The following is a 19001-nucleotide window of genomic DNA, read 5'->3' as shown; positions in this document are numbered from 1 at the left end:
TGTATTTTATTTTATTTTATTTTATTTTATTTTTATTTATTTATGATAGTCACAGAGAGAGAGAGAGAGAGAGAGGCGCAGAGACATAGGCAGAGGGAGAAGCAGGCTCCATGCACTGGGAGCCCGACGTGGGATTCGATCCGGGTCTCCAGGATCGCGCCCTGGGCCAAAGGCAGGCGCCAAACCGCTGCGCCACCCAGGGATCCCTATTATGTGTATTTTAAAATAATATCTCACAGTTTAATAAACAGTTCACAAAACAAACCAAAGCCAAAAAACTTAAAACAAGAAAACAGTGTAAGTCTACCATTTCTGTATCATTTTGGTGCTAAAGTAATACATTCTTGTGTTCACTATTTGACATGAATTTTTAAGTTTCTCTTCACAAGGCCTACAGAATGTTCACCTGCATCAATGTTTTCCAGCTGATGTTTGCCGTTCATGCAGGTAAATGGTGCCTGCATAGTTTCCTGGGCCAGATCCACAGTACATTTCTCTAGGATTATTCAGTTTATCTGGGCCGTTCTTGGCAGTAATTAAAGCAAGTGAAGTTAGTTTGCAGTAGCATTTTCCTACCTTACCTCTGACTCATCTCTTCCTCTTCCTTTTTCTCCCTCACTTGCTTATACTTCCTTCCTTCCATCCCTTTGCAATTTTTCTTTACTTTTTTTCCAGTGCCTTTTTTGGTAACTGGGTAGTTTGAGTCCTGAGGATGTCAGGATCCACAAACTTTCTCCTTTGATGAAAACCTACTTTGCTAATGGTGGTTACATGTCATTATGCATTTGTCCAAACCACAGAATGTGCACAATGTAAACTATGGACTTTGCATGATAGTGATGTGTCCCTGTGGTTCATCAGTTTTAATAAATGCACTACTCTGGTAGAGGGTGTGGATAATAGGGGAAACCGTACGTGTGTGGAGTTAGGGAGCATATAGGAAATCTCTATATCTTCTGCCCAGTTTTGTTGTGAACTAAAACTGCTCTAAAAAATAAAATCTATTAAAAAAAACAACAACCCTGCTTTGCTAAAAGGAAAAATTTCCAACAACTTTGCATATGAGTTGATTTATACCCATTCTGTTTTATTATTTATTTATTTATTTAAATCTGGAATGTCTATTTTGCATTTTAAAAAATTTGAATATAGTTAACACATGATATTACATTAGTTTCAGGTGTACAACTTAGTGCTTCACTAGTTTTATACATTACGCTGTGCTCACATGTGTAGCTGTCATCTGTCTTCATCCCGTGCTATTATGATACCCTTAACTTAATTTCTTATGCTGTACCTTTTATCCCCATTGACTTATTCATTCTATTAACTGGTAGCCTGTACCTTTCAGTCCTCTTCACCCATTTGGCCCATCTCCCTGCTCTTCTCTCCTGGCAGCCATCAGTTTGTTCTCTGTAGTTATAGATCTGATTCTGCTTTTTGCTTACTTATTTATATTCATTTGTTTTGGTTTTTAGATTATTCATATAAATGAAATATATGGTATTTGTCTTTTTCTGTCTGATTTACTTCAGTTAGCATACTACCCTCTAGGTCCAGCCCTGTTGTAACAAATGGCAAGATCTCATCCTTTTTTATGGCTGAGTAATACTCATTATGTTTATATACCATATCTTCTTTGTCCATTCATCTATAGATGGACACTTGGGATGCATCCATATCTTTGCTATTGTTAATAATGCTGTAATAAGCATAGGGGTTCATATGGTTTTTTGAACTAATGTTCATTTTCTTTGAGTAAATACTCAGTACTGGAATTATTGGGTCATATGTGTTTTCTATTTTTCATTTTTGAGAAACCTCCATACTGTTTTCCACAGTAGCTTTATCAGTTTACATTCCTCCCAACAGTGCACCAAGATACCTCTTTTCTTCACATCCTTGTCAACACTTGTTATTTCTTATCTTCTTGATTCTAACCATTCTGACAGGTATAGGGTATTATCTCATTGTAGTTTTGATTTGCATTTCCTTGATGATGAGTAATGTTGAGCATCTTTTCATGTGTCTGTTGGCCATCTAGATGTCTTCTCGGGAAAAAATGTCTCTTCAGGTCCACTGCTCATTTTTTAATTGGATTATTTGGGAGGTTTTGGTGATGAATTGTGTAATTTCTTTATATATTTTGGAATTAAACCCTTATCAGATATATCATTTGTAAATATCTTCTCCCACTTAGTGGGTTGCCTTGTTTTGTTGTTGGTTTCCTCTGAAGTGCTGTTTTCCATTTTAATGCATTCCCAATAGTTTATTTTTGCTTTTGTTTCCCTTGCCTGAGGAGGTGTATCTAGAAAAATGTTGCTACAGGCTGATGTCAAAGAAATTACTACCTATGTTTTTTTCTAGGAGTTTTATGGCTTCGGTTCTCACATAGAAGTCTTTCATCCATTCTGAGTTTATTTTTGTGTATGGTGTAAGAGAGTGGTCCAGTTTCATTGTTTTGCATGTGGCTGTCTAGTTTTCCCAGGACTACTCATTACAGAGACTGTCTTTTCCTCACTGTATATTTTGCCTCCTTTGTCATAGAGTAGTTGACCATACAAATATGGGTTTATTTCTGGGCTCTCTATTCTGTTCTGTTGATCTCTGTGTCTATTTTTGTGCTAATACTATACTGTTTGGATTTCTACAGCTTTGTAGTATATCTTTAAATCTGGGATTGTGATCCTCCAATTTTATTCTTCTTTTTCAAGATTGCTTTGACTATTCAGGGTCTTTTATGGTTCCATACAAATTCCAGTGTTATTTGTTCTAATTCTGTGAAAAACACTGTTGGTATTTTGATAGAGATTGCATTGAATCTGTAGATTGCTTTGGGTAGTATGGACATTTTAACAATGTTAATTCTCCTAGTCCATAAGCATGTAATATCTTTCCATGTGTTTGTGTCATCTTCAGGTTCTTTCACCAAAGTTTTGTAGTGCTTACACTTTTACCAACTAAGTTAGGTTTATTCCTAGGGATTTTATTCCTTTTAGTGCAATTGTATATTGTAATTGTAATTGTTTTCTTAATTTTTCTTTCTGCTTCTTCATTAATGGTGTGTAGAAATGCAACTGATTTCTGAGTATTTTGTATCCTGCAACTGTATTGGAATAATTGATTACTTCTAATATTGTTTCGGTAGTGACTTTAGGGTTTTCTACATATAGAATCATGTCATCTATGAATAGTGACAGATTAAGTTCTTCCTTAACATTATAGCTGCCTTTTATTTCCTTGTCTTATCTGGTTGCTGTGTGCTAGTACTATGTTGAATAAAAATGGCAAGAGTCTCTTGCTCTTCATTTTTAAATGGATAAACATCAAAGAAACACATGATAACTCAATCCATGATTTGGGATGGAAAGAAGGGTGATCAAACTATTTTCAGATCACCTTAGGTAAATCATATTGGGGAAAAGATTTGTAACTATTTCTCCCTCCCCCCATTTCCATATACACATGTAACAGCTTGGAGGTAAATAGGGCAGAGGAGATATTTGTTTATCTTTGATTTCTAACATTGATCACCTTGACTGACACACAGTAGGAGCTAAATAAATGTTCAACAAAGGAATGAAAACATGGATGTTGTAGCCTGTTTCATCTATGTAAGCACAAAATCTCTTATTTCTCTAGTCATTGTTCCAATAACTATTTTTTCCTGAGTGTCATATGCCCAATTAGAAATACATTTTTATTAGAAGACCTTTCCTTCTAATCTTCAGGGATTTTTTTCCGCCTCTAAATAACAGGAGACTTGACCCAAAGAGGGTTAGCCTGGTTTGCAAACAAAAATTAGTAAGCATCAGGCTATAATTAACCTAAGTGATACATTTTGTGAGCTTTAGAGAAAGCATATCTTCCTCAGGTGAAAATAAAATTTGTTTTAAGTGAAGATATTGCACAGTCTAAACAACATGGCCCAGGAGAGCTTTTTAGAGCTCTGGAGGCTCTATACATATATGCCCTCTCAATTAAAGCAGCCCATCACATTCAAAGTGGTGTGAAAGTAAGTGAGTAGGTACATTGGGTGTCCAAGAGCTGTGAGTGGGTGAGGGAAACAACCTCAGGAGAGGGCAAAAGCAAAGAAAGATCCAATAACAGCTGCTCCTGTGAGTGGAAGAGACTGTGTGTATATGACCCTGTGGATTCATAGAAATTATGTTGGAGCTGTCTCTTTGCTGCTGTTCCAGTATTTAGCCTGGAAGCCTACATTCTACTCCTACCCCTGAGGAGATTAAAGGTATCCCCTTGATTTTGGTGCCTTGTGAAACCCACAATCTTTTCAAATGCCCTGGATAAGAGGAGTCTTAGCCCATTAATCCTATTCCTTCTTACTAGCATATGGTGACACTACTGAGTAACTGTCCTTTAGAACTCAATGAACCCATTCCTGCTGCCTAATGTCTGATATTAGGCACCATCTTGCAACATGTTATTTCATACTTCCATGCCCAATTTCCATGTAACAGTACCTAGGTATAAATAAGCTTTAAGTAATATGCACAAACTATGCCAAATCAAATTAACCATCTCCCAACAAATATATCCCTTTTCTTAAACTTAGGTTACCAGTACAACCTCCTGTTTACTCAAGATAATTTTATTTCAAGGAATTTACTGGCTTTTCCTAACTTTGTTGATGACCACTCTAATAAGACTTGCATATTCCTTTCTTTCCAAAATCCCCTCAATTCCTTATATAAACTGATCCACTTCTATGCTATAAAACCTCTTTGAAAACCAGAGATCTCAGAGGTTAGTAGCTTTGATAAAGTCAGAAAATATTCTGTTAATCCCATCACCACCACCAATCTGTGCCAGTAGGTGCTTCCTTGACTGACACTTAAATAATTGAGAGCCTTGCTAGTGCTTGATTCTGGACAATGTACTTCAAGGTGAATAATACCTTCTTTAGCTCTAACTACACAGAGGGAAAAAAAAAAAACAGGTTTTCAAATAAAACAAATTTTTTTCCACTTTTCAAGACATCATATTAAAAAAATTGCACAAATAGTTTTGGAATAAAGAAACTATTTGTAAGAGGCTTTTAAAAGATTTATATCTTGTTAGTTTCTGTCAAATTGGAGAAAGCCATTTATTTCATCCCGTGAGACCAGCTGAACTAGTTCATTTTAATAAAGTAGTTGCATTAGAAAGAGTAGATATATATTTTTACTGATAGCCATCGTTTGGAATGAAGTTGATTTTAGTCTACAGTTTATACTACTTTTTCCTCACAATTTAGTTTAATACGCTCTGAATGACTTGCTATGAATAAATAATAAAGTCATGATTTCTGCTGGCAATTACAGTTTTTAAAAGTGCAAAATGTAGGAAATTAATTGAGTACCTCTCTCCTCTTTTATCCTTGTGCTTGTATATCTGATTTTATTTTTAGAAACCAAATATCAGATTAGTTGAACATATTTTGATAGGTTTAAATGTCTTCAGTGCAAAGGAAATGTCTGAGGCTTTCTAATTTGAGTAAATTTAAAGAAAACCTGGCTGGCATTAGGCAATCTGATAAATTATTTTCCTGTGGAGAGCCATAAGAAGGTCAGAGAAACAAAGCACTTACAAAAATCTTTCCCTAGAGAGATGAAATGGGGGAGGGGGGCAGAGAGAGAGATGAAAGCCAGCCTGTTTGAGATGTTTCCATCCACTGGGTGTCACTGCTGATATGAGACTGAACAAACTGAAAGATATTCCTGTGGCAGCAAGAATTTCTGGGAGACAGGATGTGAAAACCTAGGGATTTAGATGTTATCACATTGATCTGCTTCAGAACTGAAAATACATTGCATTTATTGTATCAGTATGGTGAGCATTCTGAATAGGATAATGGTACTACAAAAGAGAATGAAATACTAGAATTCCTCCTAGTGGCAGTGTCAGCCCTGGTAATATTACATTTTTGAACTTATTAAAAATGCTTTTATGATGTTTCTGTTTTTCTCAGTTTAACAACAACAAAAGAGAACATTGAAGGGAACAGAACTCCACTGAGGACTTTGGCATTGGAACATACCTATAATTTATCTTTGGATTTTCCAATTTGTAAGTAATGGATTTAAGAAAAGTCTCTGGTTTGCCCAAGCAGGCTAGAGTTCTGTTAATACTGGAGATTTCTTCTCTTTTGGTCAAACAGTTGGCAATACCCATTGAAAATGGATCTGTCTGTGATTCAGGCTTCCTCTGGAGGAGTTTTGTGTTGTTGTTGTTGTGGTTGTTGTTGTTGTTGTCTTCTGGCTTGTTTTTTTGTTTTTTAAACCCACTAACCTTTTGCTAAAAATGGTTTTAAAAAGTGAATAGAAACGGAATCATTTTTCTCATGATGTGATGCTCTATGTTTTGTTTGTGAATAAGACTAAAGTTTTGATCCCAAATAACAAGGTACAGATTTGATGGTAGGAATAGATAGAGGGTGCATTCAAAAATACAAAGGAACAAGGACTAGCTTTCAAGTAAAGGAAGAAATACGGAGAGAGAAAAAACAGGAAAGGCAGTAGGAGGATGAAGGAGAAATGAGAGAAGGAAATAAAGAGATGAGCAGGAAAAGATTTAGGAAGAGAAGGAGAAAGGGAACAAAAGAGAAGGGAGGAGGAAAAGATAGGAAGAAGAGTAAATAAATAGCTCCCCACCCTCTTATTTAATGATTTTGAAGGTAGTCATTTAGGTGCTATGTGTGCTTTGGGAGATGACAGGCTAGGGGAAAGTGAATGGTACCACCTGGGACTTTTTTTTTTTTTTTAAGATTTTATTTATTTATTCATAGAGTCAGAGAGAGAGAGAGAGAGGCAGAGACACAGGCAGAGGGAGAAGCAAGCATCATACAGAGAGCCTGATGTGGGACTCGATCCAGGGTCTCCAGGATCACGCCCTGGGCTTCAGGCCGCGCTAAACCACTGTGCCACCGGGGCTGCCCCCACCTGGGACTTTAAGTTAATTCAGAAACTTAAGAGATGAATTGGTTATTAATCAAAGTAACCATAGATGCAAGTCTAGGGCTGATAGAAAGGAGAGGAAATAGTTTGAGGAAGAAATAATAAGGAATCTATGACCTTTTTCAAAGCATGGAATTTGGGAAAGCCTAATGGCTAAACTTTAGAATTGAGGGCTCTACAAGCTTCCGTGCCCGCTTTACTCCTGCTAGCTCCTTGCATTAGTACTATTGGACCACTATAGCAGATTGGGGTGGTGGTTTTCACAGAAATGCCTTCAGGTAAAGTGGATCCTATTTAGAGTTCCATAGTCAGCTTTCTGGTGTTTTGAAAGAAGTTGTTAAGGTGTTGGTGACAAAAATAAAAAATAAAAAATTAAAAAAAAAAGGGTGTTGGTGACAGCTTTGTATAAGACATTAACTCCATAAGATAGGTATGTGGTCTGTTTGTTCACTCCTATGTTCTCAGCCCTCAGCACATGGTTAAGTGTTGAGTCAATTTTTATTGAATCAATGAATTGATAAGTCTCCGGGAAGCTTGAGTTTGGCACATATGACCTCTAAACATCCAGTTACTTCTTGCATTCCCCAACATTTTGTCCTTGTCCCAGAAAGGTACATCCTGGTCCATACTTCAGATATGTCCTAAGTGCTAAGACTTGTCCTTTATCACTGTAGGATCATTCAGCCGTGGGAGACTTGGAGGTCTATCCTGTTATTTAAGTCCTGGGAACACTGGGACAATTGAAAGGGAAAGGAGAGCATGGTCTCAAGTCACCAAAGAGGATGCTCCAAGTATCTTGTTAAAAGAGTTATCTTGAGTAGGTGAGACCATAAATAGTGCTTCCTTCAACGTTAGTTCTTACTTTCAGAACACTGCTTAATCTGCTGCTTATGCATGCCAGAATGTTTTTTCTTTCCAGAAAAATTAACATACTCTTACACTTAAAAATTAGAACAAACTTGATATGGTCAAGAGAAATTATGAAGTCCAATTGCTTTTTATTTTATTATTTTACTTTTTTATTATTTTTTAAGATTTTATTTATTTATTCATGAGAGACACACAGAGAGAGAAAGAGACAGAGAGAGACAGAGAGAGAGAGGAAGAGAGAGACAGAGGCAGAGACACAGACAGAGAGAGAAGCAGGCTCCATGCAGGGAGCCCAATGTGGAACTCAATCTCAGACCCCAGGATCACACCTTGGGCCAAAGGCAGGCGCCCAACCGCTGAGCCACCCACGCATCCCAGTCCAATTGCTTTTTAATGTAACTTTGGTTTGAATAAATGTAGGTACACAGAAGTTACAGCAAATAGAATTACTTTTATTCTGTTTCTTTAAGTTGACATATTTAAAATATCCCCCCCCCCCCCCCACCACCAAGCATGCAGTCTTCTACAATTATTGGCCTTGGAAGCAGAGATGACAGATTGCCACTACCTCTTTTGCTCTGGTTTTCACATGTGAGGCTATGGTTTATGTTAATTGTACATCTTAAATGGAAATATTCTTGAGAGGAAAAAATCTTTTTCCTGCATATTCTCAACCTTGAATAATGTTGCAAACTTAACTGATGTTAAAACTAGCTCTGGTTGGTAACTATGTGAAACTGATTTTGGTTTAGATCTCATTTCTATCAAGTGTGTGTGTATGAACCCACGTATGTGTGTGTTGACAGGCATTTTATAATATACATACATACACATGTATGTCTTTACTTGGCTAATTTGCGTCAGAGGAATGATAAGAAAACTAATCTCAAGTATATATGAAAGCTGTAAACAGCAATGAGTGAAGCATTAATACCAGTAAAGATGGAGTAGGATAGTAAGTGAAAACCTTATAATAGTAGTGATGGAATTATAAAATAATCTCCTGGGGCCAGAAATAAAGACTTTATCACTAAAGACATTTACAGACTAGATTACTGAAGACATCATGTGCATATGTATTAAATATCTTCTGGCTTTTCTAGATTTACATTAGTCTTTGTATTATTTTTATATTCAGCTTTATTTTTCTTCATTTTTTTCTATAATTGCTTGAAAATATTACCAGGGGCTAGTCTTTCATTTTTGCGCTTATTGTGCAATTTTCTTTAAGTGCATACACATCATTATTATGGTGATTAAATGTGTATGATTAAATCAACAAGATTAAAATTTAATGAAGAAAAATTTCTAAGATCTTGTTTAATAATTTATGCCTTCACTAGATATTCTTGGTGTTTTTCACAGGGACAAAATGTGCATGTTTGTGTGTGTGTGTGAGTACTTATGGGTTTTCTAAATTTTTTTTAAAAAATTTTTATTTATTTATGATAGCCACAGAGAGAGAGAGGGGCAGAGACACAGGCAGAGGGAGAAGCAGGCTCCATGCACCGGGGGCCCGACGTGGGATTCGATCCTGGGTCTCCAGGATTGCACCCTGGGCCAAAGGCAGGCGCCAAACCGCTGCACCACCCAGGGATCCCCTTATGGGTTTTCAATAGCAAATCCCTACCATTGTGAAATGAAACTAAGCAATTCAAGGAAAATAAAGGCAACAAGCAGCAGGTTAATAGTAAAGGGAAAAGAAAAAAATTTTTTTTTTTTTTTTGCACAGCAACATCCTTATTCTGAATACTGACTTGTCCTGCACACAGGGTGCTGACAGTGTATTAATTCTTTCTGCGAAGTACCATTTAGAACTAGATGAGAAGAATGAAGCTACCTTAATATCCCTTAATAAGACTTTCTGTCCAAAAAAATTGAACCTACATCGCTGGGGTAAAACCAATACGTTTTAGGCTGGAATGTATATGCACAAGAGACTTTATTGATATTTCATGGCAATTTAATGCATGCATAACTTTCAATCTATAGTGCAGTGCTGCCCACCACATAATTTTTGTTGACTTAGTAACATTTGAACTAGACACAGTTTAAATCTTTTTAAGTAGATCTGCATAAGGGAACGGCCTTATTGCTTACAAGTAGTTTCATGGTGGGGATAAACTTTAATTGCCTCTGTTGGTGAATAATTACTAGTTTTGTGTGCTATGTGCAAACAAAATTATAACCAATAGTAACATGCATAGTTACCTGTTAAAAAGGGTTACAATAGTTTTGTTCCTTTTGGTTTGACTATATTTGATTATTAAATAGTCTGGGCTTTCAAATTGATTAGGTAGGGACCTTGAAGACAGCAATCTTAAAGATAATATTGCTGCTAAGATACATCCTGTACGCTTCCTCATCTGGACTTTCCCAGTCTGTAAAAGAGATCATAAACCATGACATCAGTTTGAATTTTTGTTTTTCATTTCCTGTGTTTCTCCTATTTCATTTCATTGAGCAAAGGGTTTCCTTTTATATTTTAAAGAGTACAGTTGTTTTTTAATCTTTTATGAACATTTTAGCTATGTCTTCAAACAATAAACAAAGTATTGCCAAAGAATTGGGATTTAAGATCAAGCTCTTTTCTCCACAGAGCAAACTAACGACACAAAATCTCTTGAATCTATTAATTTCATAGGTAGACATTGATTCATTCTCTGAATTTGTCGGAACCATCTCAACAAACAGGAGATTGTGAAATCCTTTAACCCAGTGGTATAAACTTTCTTCTTGGGAACATTTGGAAATTTTTGAGAATGATTTTGATTATCACATGCCTTGGGATTCCTACTGTCATTTCTCGGATGTTGGCCAAGGAATGCTAAATGTCTTGCAGTGCAGGACAGTTGCACACAATGAAGGCCATTCTCATCCAATGTGCCGGTAACGTTTGTGAGAAACAGCTTAATTCTTAACATGAGAGAAATCTCTGTCTCTTTGATTCTCAATAAGATCATATTAGGTGTTCCGGTTTACTATTTCCCAAAGAGCATTCATGTATATTTATGACTCTATTCAACATTTTCTAAAAAAGTTATTATTTTCTGACTATCCCTCACAGATACTTTTAAACACTTGCAGTTTGTGGTTGTTCTTTGTTTACTTTCAAGGTGGAAACTCGGTGCAAAGTTTCTAAATTGAATAAACTAGTGGAGCATTCAGGAGGTTTTTTTGGACAATATAATTTTTAAAGGAGGAAAAAAGTAAAATGTATTAAAATCAGAAATAGGATTTAAAATTTAATAAAATCTTATTACTCAGATAAGAAGAGGATTATTGTTATTTTTCTTGTGTTGAATCATGAAACATCATATTTTGATAAAAATAAGGTTTATTCAGAATTTAAGAAAGAAGTTTCCTTCAAAATATTGGAATGATAATATAGTGGCAGTCACCTAAAATATCTCATTTCACAGATGACAATCCAAAATCACTCATTAACTAATTTATTTAAGGTCACATGACTTCTTATTCACATAGATTCTTTATGACAGGGTCAGAACTAGAACATGATAGTGTTAAAACCCACATGGACAAGGGGCTGTGCCTCAGTATCCAGCATGGTGCCTGCTATTTGGTGAGAATTTGACAGTTTTGGTGAAATGAATGATGCTTTCAAACTCTTGATCCATGTTCATTCAGTTATGCCACATTTCCTCTCTGGGATAAAGCTAACAGGAGATTATATAATAATAAAACCGATGCCCACTGGTCCAGGAAAATAGTTTGCTTTGAGCTGGGATAAATGTCTTCTTTTAAAGAAAATCTTAGATTGATAAATCAAGTGGCTTCTGAATGGCAAATTCCAAATAGTCAATTATATTATTAGTCAAACTCTGTTACATGATGACCTAAATAATCAAACTACATAAAAAAATGATGATCTGGAAGTTGTTTCCTGGTATTCACCTATGCACAGTAGATGGATTCATTATTGTGTATTGTATGAGCCACGCTAATAATATTCTAGCAACAATCTGGTTCCTTGCTGTGATTTATATTCTAAAATACAGAACTACACTATACATTATCACCTTTTCTCTGCACATTTTCTCCCTAACAACAATGTGGGGTTGACAGAAGCAGTGGCTAAATATCTTTAATAGTAAATGATAAAGAGGAGTAGCTTCTCTTTATCCATGGTTTATCAATGTACAAAGAGTAGCTATATGAATAAAAATATAAATGTGCTTATATATTACTAAGCATATTAACCTCCTTTTAGAGTTGTCTTTCAGCCATTCTCATTTATATTCTAAGCTTTGTACCTGCTGCACTGTTCTTTTTTTTTTTTTTTTCTATCTCTTATGGTTCAGAGCTCAATGGTGAGTAATTTGATGAGTGAAATTGTGTACACGAAGCTGCATCAGTTCTCTGGTATGAAATTCAGCTTTTGCCAGGTTTTTGTTGACCATAATGCATGGGCAAAAGGGATATAATTTCGTGGCTATTTTTCACATGTTTGAGTAGTAAATCTAAATTCATGTGACTTTTAGGGATCCCTGGGTGGCACAGCGGTTTGGCGCCTGCCTTTGGCCCAGGGTGTGATCCTGGAGACCCAGGATCGAGTCCCACGTCAGGGTCCCAGTGCATGGAGCCTGCTTCTCCCTCTGCCTGTGTCTCTGCCCCCCAATCTCTCTCTGTGTGACTATCATAAATAAAATAAAAAAAATTTAAAAAAAATAAATTCATGTGACTTTTAAAGGAAATGGATAGAAATAATTACAAATAGTAAAAGTGGACTCATTCATTCATGTACATATTTTATCACTGGGATTATTAACATAAAGTTTGTTTAAAATGAACATTAGTGTTTCTGTTATCTTTTGATGTGTAGAAGGCCACCTTAAAATGTAGTGGCCTAAAACAGTACTTTATTATTCTCTCTCATGGACTGACTAGACTCATGTGTGTTCTTCCCTCGAGTCTGTTATGAAGTTGCTGTTACATGGTTTAGCTGAGAGGAGTTATTTGAAGGCTTGGTTGAGCTGGACATCTAAGACAGATGCTTCATTTGAATGGCTAGTGCCTCAGCTGGCCTGGCTGGAATATCTGTAAGCTGCCTGGGCAACACCTTCTCTCTGTGACTTCTCCATATGGCTGATCCGCTTTTGTACAAAATGGCTGTTTCAGGAGAGTTTTGTTTGTGTTTTTTAAGATTTTATTTGTTTATTTACAAGAGACACAGAGAGAGAGGCAGACACATAGGCAGAAGGGGAAGCAGGCTCCCTGCAGGGATCCCGATGTGGGACTCAATCCCAGGACTCAGGTATCACGCCCTGAGCCAAAGGCAGATGCTCAATTGCTGAACCACCCAGGCGTCCCTGTCTCAGGAGAGTTGGGCTGTATCTGTGGTGGCTGATTACCTGTAGAGTTATTTCAAGAAGCCAGGGTGGTAGCTGAAAGGCTACGTGTGATGTGGCTTTACAAACCAAGCAGTGTCCTCTCCTCTATGTATTCTGTTTCTTACACAGAGTCTAACCAAATTCACTGTGGGAGAGGACTATGAAGAGGTATAATAGCAGGGGTTATGGTCATTAGGGAAACTTTCTTTAAGAGAGTTGGTATCTCAGTCTGTTTAGGTATTTGCTTTCACTCTCTTAATCACTTTCACAGGTCTTCTTGAACTATATTATTATAGATGAGTAATACTATATAAGTAAAAAACATATACAATTGTAAATTTCTTATTATTTTCATTCTTGCATATTTCATGCTAATACTTATTTCAATATTTCCTTAATTTTTATCTTTTCTGAGGCACTGTGTCCAGATGATCCTTTTTTTGCCTGACTAGTCTTTGTAAATAAATGTGCCAGTTATTGATTTCTAGGAGCAATGTGTTACGACCAGCACAATAAATACTTTAAAAACTTTGTCAAGATATAGGAAGCAAATTCTATGACTTGCAAATATGAAATTAAGATATATGTGAGTTTTATTTTTTTTTAATTTTTATTTTATTTATTTATGATAGGCACACAGTGAGAGAGAGAGGCAGAGACACAGGCAGAGGGAGAAGCAGGCTCCATGCACTGGGAGCCCGACATGGGATTCAATCCCGGGTCTCCAGGATCGCGCCCTGGGCCAAAGGCAGGCGCTAAACCGCTGCACCACCCAGGGATCCCTATATGTGAGTTTTAAAGCTGCAGATAGTGCCACTGCCTACCATGTGTTGTCCTTAGTCATTGATTTATTGAACGTTTATTAGATAACTGGCATCTACTGGAAGATCAGGATACTATGCTGAACACAACATAGTTTATGCTATGAAGCTTATGCTTTTGTAAGGTGTTCTTCAACATCAATGGTTCTCAAATTTAATGTGTAACAAAAATCACTGGGAGGCTTGTTAAAACACGGGTGATTGGGCCTCTCCCCAAGTTTCTGATTCATTCATTCTGGGAAAGGGCTTGATGGAGCATTTGTATGTCAAATACATTATCAGGGAATGCTATTGCTGCTGGGAACCACACTTTAAGAATCACTCTGCCAGCGAACATTCAAATTATGTCTGCTTCTCACCTGGTTTAGGACTATAAGAAGGTCAGGTAAATTGTGCCAGTTTGAAACAACCAGTGAGAAAACAGCCCTTGTTTTCAATCCACGATGATGGCTGTGGATTGAAGACAATCCCTGGCTTCAGTTTTTCTGAGTAAACCCAGACCAACTCTAGGGGATTCACACTCTTACTGAATCAGAGTCAGGAATGATGAAAAAAGTCAATTGGTCAAATTCAATTTTAAATATTGGAAAACCCATCAATGATTTCATCATAATTGATTTACACAGACAAGACCTTAGAGACAACCTAATTTCCAGAAAGGCAATAATATAATGGAAAGACCATGAAATTTCAAATCTGAAACCAGAATGAGAGTTCTGATTTTACCACTTACTGGCCTAGGGAACCTTGGGAGTATTACCTTTCTTTCTGGGAATATTTTTTTTCCTTACCTATAAAATAAGAAACATAGTAAGATTCACATTATAAAAGTGCTATGGGCATCAACTGAAGTAATGCATAGGAAACCTACAAGTTTTTATGCAGATCTTTTAGATATTTGAGTTCATTATTGACTAGTGATTGAGTCGGTAGTGCCTTGTTTTGCTGCTAATTGGAATCCACAGACCTGTTGGTCTTTACACCCCGTAGTTTCTCAGGCAACCTCAGATGATTAACTGATTCGTCCTCATTATCTTTTATCTCTCCTGTCCTTGCCTTTTTATAATTGCACCGTTGTCTTCAACTTCATCATTTCAAGTCTGGTTAAATGCAGTTTTCTACCTAGAGGCTAATATCCAAAACCCATCCCACCTGCAGCCCCACATACACACCCAAATAAGTACTTTATTTATACTGTAAATGCTCCTTTCAGGAAGAAAAGGAAGAAAGATAATAAAGATAATCAAGTCATTATTTACTAAATACCGTGTTCCAGTCATTGTGGTAATTAACTATCCATCCATTATTTTTTAACAGTTGCAGCAACACTTTGAGGTTGACTCTGTCATTTTCCTGATTTTTGACTGAGAAAGCTGACATATAAACAAGTTTCCAAGATCAAGTTGGAATAGCCTGAGGGCTAGAACTAAAATGCAAAGGCAGATGTGTCCCAGTCTGGAAGCCTTCCTTGTACATCCCTTGGTTGATTGACTCTAAGCCTTCTCTGGCTTTACAGAGCATATATAACGAAGGAAGGAGGGAACCTCAAACAAAATAATCTAGGCTCTGATAGAATCCTTCCAAGTGTAGTTCTCACCATCTCTACTCTGTCTGGGCTTGTTTCCTTATTCTCCATTCACTTACATTGATTCACACATTGTTGCATTCTTGTATTCATTTAAGACACTATCTTGTAGCCGATGATGATGATGATGATTCATTTTCATTAAGTACTTGTGATGTGCCAGGAATTTATCTGAGTTCTTTATATATACTAATTTTGTGTAACAATAGTTAGAGATCAGTTCTACAATTATCACCATCTTGTACATGGTTAAACTGAGGAACGGGGATATTGGATAATTTGTCCTAAGTCATATGTTAATATAGGAAGCTAATACTCAAGCCAGTCTAACTGACAACAAAGCCCATTATCTTAACACCTATATTAGCTGGGTTTCTGTGCTATTGCACTAGCAACTCACCTGCTTTCCCCCCACATTTCTCTTCTCCTTTAAAATTATATCCTCTATTTCTCTACCCATCAAAATTGAAAAAAAAAAAAAAAGTAAAGATCACATTGACTTACCCTGCATAAAGCTTCCTAAGACAAACCATATCACCCAGCATTTATACTATTCATTTTACCTGTATGTATCTGTAAGTAGAAAATATTTTTTCTCAGACTAATTACTAAACAAGTTTAAGTGATGGGGGATATTTTCTACTCCCATCCTCCCTCTGCCTGGCAAGGTGCTAGGGGATAAACAATAGGTACATGACACAGTTTTTAGTGATCAAGTGGCAAAGAATCCATGTATTTTTTTTTTTTTCTGTCTCACATGACTTTCTCTCTGCCATCCACACTGGAATGTATCACTTTTCTTTATCTGGTCTCCTAAGTCTAGCTGGAGTTTTACTTTTTCTATTATGTTTTTGTAGACTCTTCCTCCTAAAATGAATACCTTCTTCTTTTATTTTTATAGCAGTTATTGTCACAGCATTCATCTGATTGTTCCACTGTAATTTTACTATGAAATTTTCCGATGTAAATTTGACAGGATACTCAATAATGAACATCCTTAGAAGGTATTAATTGTGGTTGTTTAGTCCACTGTTAAATACTCACATGAATATTGTTGGTTTTAACTGCTAGTGATGTAAGTGCAAGAGAAAAGTGTACAAAGAAATCAATTTCTGGATAGGGTAGATAAAAAAAAAAAAAAAAAACAACCCACATGTAATAAGTCTGAAAATCCTGCTACAGACATTATTATATTGAAGGTGCTTAACATTTATGAGATCCTTCATGTCTTAGAATTGAGAAGGAAAGATGATGGGTTTCAATGCCCTTATCAGTGAAATATTATCTTCCACTTTAAATGTAGGTTTCCTTGATCCTTTCTGTGGTATTTAAGACCTATTGCTGGTTTTTTAGCTCTTTCTCATTTTGGTTTTTTGAAAGTAAATATTGAGGAAGAAAAGTCTGAAAGCTACAATGCTCATATTCACACCAAGAACATGGACAGATGGATATCCCAATCCATATTACTTACAAATTTAAGAAAATTAATATTGGTTAAAGCAAGATATCTGTATAGCAGATGTCCATCTTTCTCCAACAGCTCCGAACACCAGCTGTTCAGATGAGGTTTTTATGAAGCGTAAAGTCTGAATACTGCTGTTTTGTATCCTGAATATTCTTTTAACTTTTTGAGAGCAGGGAAAAAAGAGGAAAGAAGAAAGAAAGAAAGAAAGAAAGAAAGAAAGAAAGAAAGAAAGAAAGAAAGAAAGAAAGAAAGAAAGAAAGAAAGGAAGGAAGGAAGGAAGGAAGGAAGGAAGGAAGGAAGGAAGGAAGGAAGAAAGAAAGAAAGAAAGAAAGAAAGAAAGAAAGAAAGAAAGAGAAAGAAAGAAAGGAAAGTCTCCAGGAAGAAAGTGAGAAAAACCATGTTGGAATGGTATCACAGTAATTTAAGTGCTTTTTCTCCATTCATATATGCTCAAAGTCTCTAAGACAGGACTTAGAGCAAAAAATTGAATGGATACCAAATATTTTCTTTTCATGTATGAAATATGCAGAACCACTTCCCTTGCTTGATGGTAATTCAATTTTATAGGGTTAGCAAATATTTTTCCCTCCAAACTTTAATATCAAGAGGACTTTTCAATTTAGAAATAAATATCCTGCCTCTACCAAGGGCTTTACCTTGATTAACCTTCGTAACTAACTGGGGAGGTTGCTTGCTATGAATGTGTTTGCATGTGAACTTCAAGCTGGTTTTATTGACATAAGAGGTCAATCTAACAAGGTCCTAGCATCAAGGGAGGAGAGCAGAGAAGCTATACTAATTGTGGCCATGAAGAGCATGTAAGTGTTTTCATTAAAAGTCAATACTCATGCAGATTTTCAATTCACCATCTGGCCCTCTTTGCACTGATATTTGAAATGCAAGGAGCTGATTTAGTTACCAGATTTCTTCATTATTTTGTCACATATTCATAGACTACTTTTTTGCCATTTCTAGGTAATATAAATGAAAACATAGTAACATACTTTCTGTATCGCATTTTACATTCTTTTGAATATTTTGAATCCATATTTCAAAACATCATTAAATTTAGTTTTATTATACTATTAAAGAATTAACTTGACCAGCCTTTTTAAACATAGGTACTAATCATAGGAACTAAAGAGCCATTTGAAAATTTATAGTTAATATTGAACTAAATTTGTTTGCAAAACTTTTGGTAATATGTGTGTGTGTTGGGTTAGAGATGAGAGGATGCTCTTCATTCTCTAATATCTCTTTGGAAATTACAGTGAATTTAGTGGGTATATATTTTAGGCATAATACCTCCTAGCAGCATATATAATCAGAAATTTTATAGCTAATTTTGTCGTTTGTTCTATTTACTGTCTCTGTTCTACATATGTGACTCATATGAAGATGACATTGTTAAGAATTGTTTGAATTTGTGTTTTTATTTATTTTTATTACTAGATGAGATTGTTTCTTTAAACCACCTTTACTCTTTTACCTGTTAAGCAAACACTGAGTCTTGATGAATAAAAGACTTAATGATTTGGGAAGGTTTTAGAAGTAATAATAAATTCAATTAATAAAAATATATTGGGAACTTAATATGTGCTAGACACTGTTCTGGGTGCTGGGAATTTTTCAGTGGGCTATAATAAGAGAAGCTGATAACATAATGAGTATTTAAGTCCCTTACATGCATTGTCTTGTATAATAATCATGATAAAAATCATGAGGCAACTCCCCCCTTCCCTGCTTTACAAATGAGACAACTGATGCTTATCGAAGTTAAATAACTATCTAAGGCTTCACAACAAGGAGGTAGCACATCTAGGATTTAAAACCAGATTTTCCTGGCTTGGCTGTCCATTACTTCCTATGCTAACACATAGAAAATGGTAATGGAACTGACTGCTTTTTGGTGAAATTCAGCCAAACGCTGCATTTATAAATTCAATCCCACCCAGC

This window comes from Canis lupus, chromosome 14, assembly GCF_048164855.1.
Source record: "Canis lupus baileyi chromosome 14, mCanLup2.hap1, whole genome shotgun sequence".
Classification (NCBI taxonomy): Eukaryota; Metazoa; Chordata; class Mammalia; order Carnivora; family Canidae; genus Canis; species Canis lupus.
Note: the sequence above shows the minus strand (reverse complement) of the source record.